At 46.8% G+C, this 12352-nt stretch overlaps 1 long non-coding RNA gene across 1 annotated transcript; it reads left to right on the forward strand.

Moving 5' to 3' along the window:
• The first annotated feature begins 1861 nt into the window (after positions 1–1861).
• On the forward strand, positions 1862–8176 carry LOC101904633 (uncharacterized). Its single transcript, XR_810666.4, has 3 exons — positions 1862–3251; positions 3531–3730; positions 5124–8176. It is a non-coding gene; the product is annotated as an uncharacterized lncRNA (long non-coding RNA).
• Positions 8177–12352: the final 4176 nt, after the last annotated feature.

Below are 12352 nucleotides of genomic sequence, written 5' to 3' on the forward strand. Positions count from 1 at the left end.
CCAAGTGCCAGCCACACGCTCTGCCACTGCTCTTGAGGCCCTCCTCACACAACAGTGACCCACCTTTAAATATAACAGTAATTCACAGATAACGAGCTTGGGCTTTGGAGTCAGACTTTGCTTGGCATCTAGCTGAGCCGCTTGCTAGCAAGGTGAGCCTTTGCTCTGTGTCTTCTTATCTATGAAGCAAGAATAAGCCAACCTGTCAGGCTACTGACTTGATTAGAGATAGGGCACTAACCAGCCAGCCTGGCACTTGGGCCCTTTAGAAGGAGCTATTAATAACAATTGATTAAATATTAACAACAAGGCATAAAAGCATAGAAAAAGTACAGCTAACCCCTATGGCAGAAAGTGAAGCCTCTTGATGACAGTGAAAGAGGAGAGTGAAAAAGTTGGCCTAAGCTCAACATTCAGAAAACTAAGATCATGGCATCTGGTCCCATCACTTCATGGGAAACAGACGGGGAAACAGTGGAAACAGTGTCAGACTTTATTTTTGGGGGGGCTACAGAATCACTGCAGATGGTGACTGCAGCCATGAAATTAACAGACACTCCTTGGAAGGAAAGTTATGACCAACCTAGATAGCATATTGAAAAGCAGAGACATTACTTTGCCAACAAACGTCCATCTAGTCAAGGCTATGGTTTTTCCAGTGGTCATGTATGGATGTGAGAGTTGGACTGTGAAAAAAGCTGAGCGCCAAAGAATTGATGCTTTTGAACTGTGGAGTTGGAGAAGACTCTTGAGAGTCCCTTGGACTGCAAGGAGATCCAACCAGTCCATTCTAAAGGAGCTCAGTCCTGGGTGTTCTTTGGAAGGAATGATGCTAAAGCTGAAACTCCAAAATTTTGGCCACCTCATGCAAAGAGTTGACTCATTGGAAAAGACTCTGATGCTGGGAGGGATTGGGGGCAGGAGGAAAAGGGAACAACAGAGGATGAGATGGCTGGATGGCATCACTGACTCGATGGACATGAGTTTGGGTGAACTCCAGGAATTGGTGATGGACAGGGAGGCCTGGCGTGCTGTGATTCATGGGGTCGCAAAGAGTTGGACATGACTGAGCGACTGAACTGAACTGAATAACAAAGAATTTTGGAAACTACCTTTGTGAACACAAATAATCAAGCCACAAAATCTCCATTCTTCCAGTCCACCAGCCTTTGTATGTTACAGAGGCAGCATCTCTGGGTACCAGGCCTCTCGGGTGTGGGTGAGCAGGAATGGTACCATATTGACGGTCTCCTCTTCCTCCCCAGATACATCTTTATTTTTTTTTAAGTTCAGTCCCTATACTTTTTTATTTATGTATATATTTATTTATTTATGGTTGCACTGGGTCTTCATTGCTGCACATGGGTTTTATCTAGTTACAGAGAACAGGGTCTCCTCTCTAGTTGCAGTGTGCGGGCTTCTTCTTGCCGAGGCTTCTCTTGTGGAGCACGTGTCTAGGCATGCAGGCTTCAGTAGCTGCTGCACATGGGCCTAGCAGCTGTGGTGCACAGGCTTAGTTGCTCCACGGCACATGGGATCTTCCTGGACCAGGGATTGAACCTGTGTCCTCTGCATTGGCAGGTAGATGTTCACCCACTGTACCATCAGGGAAGTCCCATATTCTTGATCAGGTTCAAAGTATATTCCAAGGTATTTGTGGAATAATACACTATTGATGCAGAAATTTTATCTTTTCTCTCTCTGACAGGTTCAAAGGAAAGAACACTGCATCTTGAGTCCTAGAAGTTAACATAAGTCTAATAACTTCCCCCTTAGTTAGTTAGTTAGTTCAGTCGCTCAGTCGTGTCCGACTCTTTGCAATCCCATGAATCACAGCACGCCAGGCCTCCCTGTCCATTACCAACTCCCGGAGTTCACTCAAACTCATGTCCATCGAGTCAGTGATGCCATCCAGCCATCTCATCCTCTGTCGTCCCCTTCTCCTCTTGCCCCCAATCCCTCCCAGCATCAGAGTCTTTTCCAATGAGTCAACTCTTTGCATGAGGTGGCCAAAGTACTGGAGTTTCAGCTTTAGCATCATTCCTTCCAAAGAACACCCAGGACTGAGCTCCTTTAGAATGGACTGGTTGGATCTCCTTGCAGTCCAAGGGACTCTCAAGAGTCTTCTCCAACTCCACAGTTCAAAAGCATCAATTCTTTGGTGCTCAGCTTTCTTCACAGTCCAACTCTCACATCCATACATGGTCACTGGATAAACCATAGCCTTGACTAGATGGACTTTTGTTGGCAAAGTAATGTCACTGCTTTTCAATATGCTATCTAGGTTGGTCATAACTTTTTTTCCCCTCCTGAACTACATTCACATCTATGCAGCATTTTCGATGTTATATTTTATATTCTACTTTGTAACATGTACATGTCATATTTGATACTAGTTTGTTAGTTGCTTTCTAAGGTTGGGGCCATTGCAAACTTGATTTTCTGCCATCACCCAGCACAGAGTTTTAGGTACTAATGGTTTATTGGTTGTGTCTTTAGCTTTTTGGTACAAACCACAGGATGTGTGCTCAGTAATTTGAATTGTCCTTCTAAACTAATCAGTAAGGTAAATGTCCTCGTTGCTTCTCAAAATTGATGGTTAAGACGCCAAGGGAGTCAAAGCAGTGATTATGTTTTAAGTCAAGAAGCAGTTCTTTTATGTCTATAAAGAATCAATACCATTATCCCTTCTGTAAACAATCCCTTAGGTTTTAAATTATTTAAATGGTGGTGTTCTGAGTCATTATTGTTCACTGGTATTATCTGATGTTCTAATGTGACAGTGAAGCCTGTTAAACCTTACATGTCTGGCTTAATGGCAAGCATGTGAAGGGGGTTCTTTTTGGATTGACTCTAACAATTTACCATTTTTATACTTTAAATGTAATACAGTGGCAATGTAGAGCCAACTAAGATCTGATAGCAAGAACAAAATCTTTGTTTCCTTTATTACAATTATTTTTGACCCTGGCCACTCCTGGGTCCTGGTCGGGGGTGGGACGGTGGGATGGTGTAGTTTGGACATGGGGAGCTCGTAACTGGGGTCGTAGACGTTCCTTCGAGAGAAGCCACCATCTGAGGAGTGTCACATTCACTCTGCGTTTTGTTTCCGGTGCCTGGGAGGTGGAAGCTTCCAGGATGCCTTTGGCCACATCCCCAGTCCTGGAGGACTGATAGAAAAGGAAACTTGCCTTTGCGTCTTCAGTAAATCTGTTCCTGGGAATACTGACTTGGAAGCAACCGGGTGCCTGGTAAGTTTCTTCTTGAGATTGTTTAACTGAGTCACACACACACACAAAGTAGGTCATGCAGTAAATCATGCTCTTTATCAGAAACGAAACCAGAATGTTAGGCTCTAATCACGAAAAAGAGTGAACTTTGATTTTGAAAATAGAGAAGTTGTCCATTGATTTCATTCAACGCTCACAGCAGATCCTAAATCAATATAGCACTGCTTTTCCTTGAAACATTTCTGTCATCATCTCAGTCATCATAAAACCTAGCTCCCACGGGCCTTCTGTCTTGTGCAGGCACTTGGCTAAGAGCTGGACCCCACAACAGACCACACTGATTTCCTCATTTTGCAGAAGGTGAAATCATGGCACAGAGAGGTTGTGTAACAAGCCTCTAGGTTGCACAGCTAGAAGAGCTGCACCTGGGCTCAGATCTGGTCCTGGATTGGTCATGTCAACTGCAGCACAGTATTGCCTCTCAGGCAGAAGTGAGGCAGGTAAGCACAGGTATTACAGGTACTGTGACGCCGCAGCTGGTGGAGCTAGGACTGTGTCCAGTCTACTCCCGGCCCGAGGTCACCTGCAGCACTTGCTGTGGTTGGAGGTCCCCACCAGGTTTGCTCCAAAGTGCTCAAGGTCCTCGCTCTGGTCTAGTTTTTTGTCCAGGTGATTGTGGGAAGCTGTTTAACTCCTCCCTGGTCTCAGGCGAGTGAGTGAGTGAGTGAGCATGCTACCTCTGGAGGAGGGCATGGCCACCCACTCCAGGATTCTTGCCTGGAGAACCCCGTGGACAGAGGAGCCTCAGTTTCCTAATTGCTAGTGTAACAAATGACCACAAACTCAGTGCCTCAAAACAGCACACAAGGACTTCCTGGTGGGCCAGTGGCTAAAACTCTGCACTTCCAATGCAGGGGACCTGATCCCCAGTCAGGGAACTAGATCCCACATGCCTCAACTAAGACCCGGCACAGACAAATAAATAAAAATAAACAAATATTAAAAAACCCAAACAGCACACATTTCAGTCTTGCAGTTCTGGGATTAGACATCAGAGTGGGTCTTACAGGGCTAAAACCAAGGGCTTGGCAGGGCTGGTTCCTGCTGAGGGTCCTGGAGAACCTGGTCCTTCCCGTTCCCCTCCGCTCCGGGCCCCTCTCTCTCCACAGCTGGGATGTAGCCCCTTCTCTCTGGTTTCTCTCCCCTGAGGGCCCCTGTAGTCACACTGCTTCTCAGGACAACCTCGCCATCTCACCACCCTTAATATGATCACGCTGATGCAGTCCTTTCTGCCATTAGGTTCACGCTCACAGGCTCCAGGGATCAGGGCCGGGGCATGACTCTGCTCATTGTAAGGTGTGTAGGAGTGAGCGTTCGGAGTCGCTTCAGTCATGTCTGACTCTGCGAGCCCATAGACTGTAGCCCACCAGGCTCCTCTGTCCCTGGGATTCTCCAGGCAAGAATCCTGGAGTGGGCCTGCCACGCCTTCCTCCAGGGGATCTTCTCGACCTAGGAATCGAACCTGCATCTCTTATGTCTCCTGCACTGGCAGGCATGTTCTTTACCACAGCACCACCTGGGAAGCCCTTGTATGTAACTTAGGTCCACACAAAATCTACAAGGCTCTGCAAGGTTGGTTCATACACAATTTCCTTGTGTTTTTTTTTTTTTTTGGCTTTATGTTTTTGACTTTAAGTTCTTATTTTCCTCTCCTGCTAGAGCAGCTGATGGAGAATGAAAGAAATTAAAAAAGTAAATATTCAAGTGAGATATATTAATAGCTGAGCTTGGGTGTCTTTGCCCCCAAGATATGCACCCAGAAGAATAGCCTGGCCAGCTCTGGGCAGCCCCACCCCATAGAGGGGCAGAATATGACTTTCTCTCATTTCCAAGTTTCACACAGGTGAGATGCAGGTTCGCTGTGTGGATTCTGTGGCTGAAGAGAGTCATGTGAGCAGCTCCCCCTCGCTCCCTGCTCTGCCTGCACCCCACCTGCTCCGTCAGTGATGCCACACAAAGAATGAGCGCTAAGTCAGATGGACATCCTCACCCCGTGCTAGGGGAGCATCTCCTTCAGTCCTGGACTCCTCAGTTCCTCTTGTCCCCACACAGCTTCTCACTGCACTCAGGAACAGAACTGAGTTTCTCTCCTGTCTCCTCCCACACTGCTGGAATGAGGGGCCAGCGCTGTCTTCTCTTCCTCATTCCGCCTTCCTGAGTCTATGGAAAATTACATTAGAACTGTGTGTGTGTGTTGGGGGAAGACACATTTCCGAGATGGAAAAACAACTTGGTTCACACTTTGGAGGATGTGGCTTTGGGTGGTTCTCAACCCCAAGTCTTTCTTTCCTTTCAAATGCCTGCCTGCTTGTTTCCTTGTGATCATTCAGTCCAGCTAAGAAAACCAGAGGCCACAGAAATAGGTGAATAAATAAAGACAACTCAGTGTGTCCATGTTTGTATGGCTATTGCTTTTATGTCCCATTTTCCCCTTCATGCAGGTGATTTCTCTGATAGAACTGTTCTCCTAGCCGGCTATGATGGTTTATTCCATGTGTCACAGTTTCTGTGACAGATGGAATAAATGTGCCCAGAAACATGCTCAAACACTGTTTTTGATGTTTCTGTGAAACTGTTTATGGGTGAGGGTAATGTTGAAATGGTCAGACCCTGAGTAAAGCAGGTTTCCGCCCCCCAAATGTGGTGGGCCTCATCCAGTCAGTTGAAGGCCTGGATAGAGCAGTGACTGAGCTCCCTGGACCAAGAGGGAATTGTCCAGTAGACATCCTTGAGCTCCAGCTGCCGTGGCCTCCAGCCCACTGGCCTCCCCCAACCTGAGGGGGTTTACCAAGACTCCACAATCACAAATGAGTCAATTTCTTGAAATAAATCTCTCTTTCTATATATATATATATATATATTGGAGATTCTGTTGGTTCTCTTTGGTTCTGTTTCTCTGGAGAACCCTGGCCTTTTTCTCAAACATTTAACCTGCTTTTGAAGACGGGACGGGGTGGCCCATTCTGAGCTGGGAAGGGCAGGAATGACGAGCACAGAGTCAGTACTGGGCTCTGCGCTGTGATGAGTGGGGGGTGGGGCAGAGGACCTCCTGCCAGGTGGCCAGGCTGTGTCCACTCTGTCACTTCCCACCTGGATGGGCGTGTGTGGCTCGTGTGACAGACTCTGTGAAGTGGTGTGAGCTGTTTCAAGCATGGTACCATAGGTACGGCTGGGTAGATGCACCATGATGAGGATAATTAGGAAAAAGTCAGCCAGGCTTTGCTCTAGAAAGTGTGCTGGAATTCCTCTGTGAGTTCCTTTGTGAATTGTGATTTCCTTCCTCACAATTCCTTTGTGAGGAATCGGGAGAGACCACTGTAGAAATGTCCCTGTCTTGACTGTATTGCAAAAAGGAGCATTTCTGGTCACAAAAAATTGTTTAATAGGTTTGACCTTATACACAGGGAATTAAGCATTTAATGGACTGGATGTTACATTACCTCGTGTGAACTTGCTTGAGGTTTCATAATTCTTCCTGGATAAAGGTAAGCTTTCATAATTCACAGCTGAGATGTTTTTTGGAGAATTTTTTATTTTATTAAACTTCTTTTTATTTAATTTTGGGCATGCTGTGTGGCATGTGGGATCTTGGCTTTCCAACCAGCAATCCAATCCATGCCCCATGCAGTGGGAGCACAGAGTCCTAACCACTGGACTCCCAGGGAATCCCCTTAGAGACATCTTTAAATAAAAATCTTTCATGAATGAATACTTGGAATGTTACCATAGGGTCTCAATGTATGTTAAGAGATTAACATTACTAACTCAACACAAAAAATAAATCCAAATAAAAAATAGGAAAAGGAGCTGATGACATTTCTCTAAAAAAGAGACACAAGTGGCCAAAAAGGCCATGAAGAGATGCTGGACATCTCTAATCACCGGGGAAATGTAAATCAAACCCACAGTGAGATACCACTTACACATGTCAGAATGTCTATTACCAAAAACAAACAACAACAACAAAAAACTTAAAACAGAAAATAACAAGTGTTGTGAAGATGTGGAGATTGGAACAGTTATACTCTTGGTGGGTACAGCCACCATAAAGACAGAATGATAGCTTCTCAAGAATTAAATATACAATTACTATATGATCCAGCAAGTCCACTTATGGGTATTTATCCAAAGCAATGTTAAGCGGAGACTCAAGCAGATGTTCATAGCACTACTCACAATAGCTGAAACAAGGATGGTTTAGTGGCTAAGCCGTGTCCAACTCTTCCAGTCCCATGGACTGTAACCCACCAGGCTCCTCTGTCCATGGGATTTCCCAGACAAGAATACTGCAGTGGATTGGTATGCCCTTCTCCAGGGGATCTTTCCAACCCAGGGACTGAACTTGAGTCTCTTGTATCTCCTGCATTGCAGGCAGATTCTTTACTGACTGAGCCACCAGGGAAGCCTGCTAAAACATGGAAGCCACCCCGTGTCTACTGGCAGATGAATAGAGAAGCAAAACTGGGTAGAAACATACAGTGGAATATTATCCGGCTTTGAAAAAGAAGGAAATTCTGACACATGTTACAACACAGATGAAGACTTTATGTTAAGTGAAAAAAGCCAGTCACAAAAAGACAAATACTGTATGAATCCATGAGGAATCATTACATGAGGTCCCTAGAGAATCAAGTAAATAGAGACAGAAAGTAGGATGGTGGGAGCCAGGGTCTGGGGATAAGGGGGAACAGGGAGTTATTGAGTAAGACGGACAGACTTTCAGTTTGGGAAGCTGAGAAAGCTCTGGTGATGACAGTGGTGATGGTTTACAATGTGAATTAACGCCACTGAGTGCACACTTAAAATTGATTAAATGGTAAACTTTATGTTATGTATATTTTACCAAGATAATAAAAAGACATCATTTCTTTCAATCTTAACCTCCTTATCCTGATGTTGTGTTTTTTTTTAGACTCTGACAACGTCATACTTTCAGTTCCTGAAAGCAGCTTCATAAATTGACTATACAGAACGATTTCCCAACGTGTTAATTATCTCTGCTAAAAATACAGCTGTGCACTGGGAATGTTTTCCAGGAAGTTTAAGAATCCTAGATCGAAGTTGCGTTTTATGGTCCCTGAGAAATACTGGCCTTATTCAGAGTTTCAGGGAGGCAGCATTGAGCATTTAGCCCTGTGTGCATGGCTTTAGGGTTTTGAACCATGAGCCCTGGCCGCTACGCTGCCCACATACCCTAAACATGAGGGCGCAAGGCTCTCTTATTTACTCTCATGTACCCTTGGAAGCCTAAAATCAATTTTTGGTGAATAAGTTATTGAATGTCTTTTCCACTTCACTTCTGGGTGGATTAATCTTGGAGACATTAAATCCTTTCTTTCGGATACTGAATCCGTGTTCTGGGTCCTCACTGATATCTGTGTTCAGATACTGAATCTGTGTTCTGTTGCACTTCTGGGCTGTGTGCTGGGACCTGGTGACTCCAGCCTTACCCCAGAGGGCTGGCAGCTTAGCCCTCGAGGCTCCAGGTGGAGCCTTGATCTTGGAATCCGGCCTCCAGAGCTGGAGAAGTCTATGTCTGTAGTTTGTAAGCCTCCCAGTCGGCGTTCTGTCACAGCAGGCTGCTCGGAACCCAGGCACTGCCACATTTTCCATGGCCCAACCTCCCTCAGCCGGTCGGTAAGAGGGACGAACACTAGAGTTTGCTCCTTCGTGAGCTTCTCACTCCATCAAATGAGGTGATTTCCAGTAGCACCTGCCCTGTGCAGCCCTGGACCCACCCGAGCTCCTTCTGGGTACTGAGCTCCATGCACTGTGACCCTTTGTACCGATGTAGATGAAACTCTGTAGCATTGGTGGTTATAACTGGTTCATATGATCCACGTTGACTTTTAAAAGTCTCACACTAATGCAAACCAGTAGTCACGTATGGATGTGAGAGTTGAACCATAGAGAAAGCTGAGCCGAAGAACTGATGCTTTTGAACTGCGGTGTTGGAGAAAACTCTTGAGAGTCCCTTGGACTGCAAGGAGTCCATCCTAAAGGAAATCGGTCCTGAATATCCATTGGAAGGACTGATGCTGAAGCGAAAACTCTAATACTCTGGCCACCTGATATGAAGAACTGACTCATTGGAAAAGACCCTGATGCTGGGAAAGATCGAAGGCAGGAGGAGAAGGGGACGACAGAGGATGAGATGGTTGGATGGCATTACTGACTTGGTGGACATGAGTTTGAGTAAGCTCTGGGAGTTGGTGATAGACAGGGAAGCCTGGCGTGCTGCAGTCCATGGGGTCGCAAAGAGTTGGACCTGACTGAGCAACCGAAACTGAATTGAGCTGAATACAGACCTTGCCCTTTCACGCTAGAGGGCAGGCAGCTCTGGAGGCAAACTATGACCCCTTGCATCCTTTTATTCCGTGTCACTCCTGTAGCACAGGGAATCACGTGCTGTGGTGAAGGCCTCCTCATGTCCAGTGTTGTTGGATAAATAATGTACCTTGGGCACTTCTGCTTGTGTCACCCTGACACTTCCTGGATGCGCAGACTTGCACGAGACCACCAGAGGGAGCATGGCGCTGGACCACACACGCACGCACGCACAGCCTGGTCCCATTCATCCCGTCCTCCACAGGAGGATGCCCACGGCTCAGCCTCTGACCCCACCAGCTGTGTCCAGCATGAAGGGCTAATCAGAAAAATGCAAATGAACGAGGGACAGAAGCGGGCAGGCTCCTGGGCTGACAGCATCCCTCAGGCCAGCACAAATCAGGAGCACCAGCAACAGATTGTTCTTTTCTCCAAGGAAGCAAAAGAGACCAACACCATGAATTGTTATGGAAATGCAAACTTTTCTCGCCTGGAAGCAGTGGTTGATGCTGCCCAGGGTGGAGAACGGCATACCCACTGCCCACTGCTGGGAATCGCAGGGTTCACCCAGGGAATCGCTGGGAATCGCTGGGTCACCAGACCTCCTCTGACCTGTTACCACCCCTTGACCTGGTCCAGTGAGAACATGGCTCCCCTCATCCCAAGCCTGGGTACCCAGGTCTGGCTGGGTCTCAGCTGGTTGGGTCCATCATGGCCCTGAGGGTCCCCCCACCTTGGCCGGGCGACACGCAGGACATGTGTTCTGTGCGGAGTGAGTCCTGCTGAGAGCTGAGTGGGCAGGCCATCCCCTCCCACATGCCAGCCACACAAGAGGGCTCAGACAGAGCCCAGACTGAGCAGGTCAGGGCCTCGCCAGGAGCGGGGCACAGAGCCGGGCTGAGAGTACCAAGGGACGAAGCCCTGGCTGGGTCACCCTCCCAAGTTTCTTACTCAGTCTGGGACTTAGTTTAGTTATTGGTTAGGAAGAAACCCCCTTCCACAGGCAGGATGCGGAGCCGGGCAGCCCTGGACCTGCCCTGTCTTCATAACCCTAAACGGCATCTTTCCAACTGCCTCTCGCTCACAGTCACTTGCTCTCTGGGTCCAAGTGTAATTCTTTGTCTTCCAAATTTTACTTATTTATTTATTTTTGATAGGTAAGAATTGTGCCTATTTAAGGTGTATGATGTGGTGGCTTGATACACGTACATTGTGAAATGATCGCCACAATCAAGCTAATTAACACACATTAACACATCCATAACCTTCCATAATTATGGTTTTATTTTCTTTTTGTGATGAGAACACTTAAGATCCACTCTTCCACTCTTTTAGAAAATTTCAAGTATACAATGCACTACTGCTAGCATACTATTGACCATGGGATTTTTGCAGAAACCAAAACCTGTGAGCTAATATGTCTCCAATCAGTAGTGTATTAACTAGAGTCTCAACTGTGGCTCAACCCCGGGGCTTATGCACCCGATGATGGAAGTGAGTGCCCTTTGACCGCCACCCCTCCACTCTCTACTCTTGGAGTTTGATTTTCTTTTCTTTTTTTTTTTAATTTTATTTTATTTTTAAACTTTACAAATTGTATTAGTTTTGCCAAATATCAAAATGAATTTTGATTTTCTTTTTTTTTAGATCCCACAGGCTAAACCACTCTCTCTGAAAGGTGATTATCTGCTTAAAAAAAGAGAAGAATAAAAAATAAGGATATCATGTGTCAGAAAACCTATACAAACAAGGGGCTGGGATCCAGTGGACTCCTGGACTCTGGAGGACACTCTTGGGTCTTCTCTAGGACGGTCTAGCAGGAGGGTGGCTCTTTCCTTGCCCACATGGGTTCTCCTAGCATCTCCTCCGGAAAGCTTAGAGCCTTTCCTGAGCGACACAGGGACTCCAGGGCAGGCTGGGGACTCAAATCCACGTGGTCGGTAGCACTGATTTCCTGGGATTGCCTGTGTCCTTCTGCATCCAATAGATGGCGGGGAGCTGCCTGACGCTGACCCCCAGAGAAATGATGTAGCACTCAGGTACCTAACTCTGAGAAAACTGGAGGAGCAAGAACACTGCGGTGCCAGAGAGCAGAAGCTTCACCCATGAGAGGGCGGGGTGGGGGCAGCAAAGCCTGGATGGAGTGACTGACAACAAGCCGGGCCCAGCGGAGCTCCTGGCACAAGGCCTCTGTGTCCCCCCTTTCTGTGATTACAGCGAACAGCCTTTATTCAGCCTCCACGACCTTCCCTGAGTCCCAGTGGGGAGATTCAAGCAGTTGTTAACTAGGAAAGGGAGGGGAGGTGAGACCAGGTAGAAGCAGTCAAGAGCAGCCTTGGGCAGGGTCCTGGTTTCCCATCAATGGATACATACAACCACGTCTTTGAGCTCTTTTGCTCAAGACTGAAAACCCTCTAGGTGGGAGAAATTAATGATTAATGATGGTATGGCTGCCCACAAGCACGGAGACCCCAGAGCAGCTGACCTGAAGGTTGACCATGCTGACCCCCCTCACCACCCACCCGTCAGAAGAATGTCCGTGGACTGGTCATGCCGTCTTTAAACAATTACTATAAAACTTCTTGCTATCTCCCCAAGTTGGGATATTTGGTTTTGAAGGCCTGAGCCCACCCTGTCTCCCTGTGCCTGGCAAAGCAGTAAAGCTATCCTTTCCTACTTCACCCAAAACTCTGTTCCTGAGATTTGATTTGGCATCTGTACAGACAAGCCAAGCT

Source organism: Bos taurus, chromosome 13, assembly GCF_002263795.3.
Source record: "Bos taurus isolate L1 Dominette 01449 registration number 42190680 breed Hereford chromosome 13, ARS-UCD2.0, whole genome shotgun sequence".
NCBI classification, from domain to species: domain Eukaryota; kingdom Metazoa; phylum Chordata; class Mammalia; order Artiodactyla; family Bovidae; genus Bos; species Bos taurus.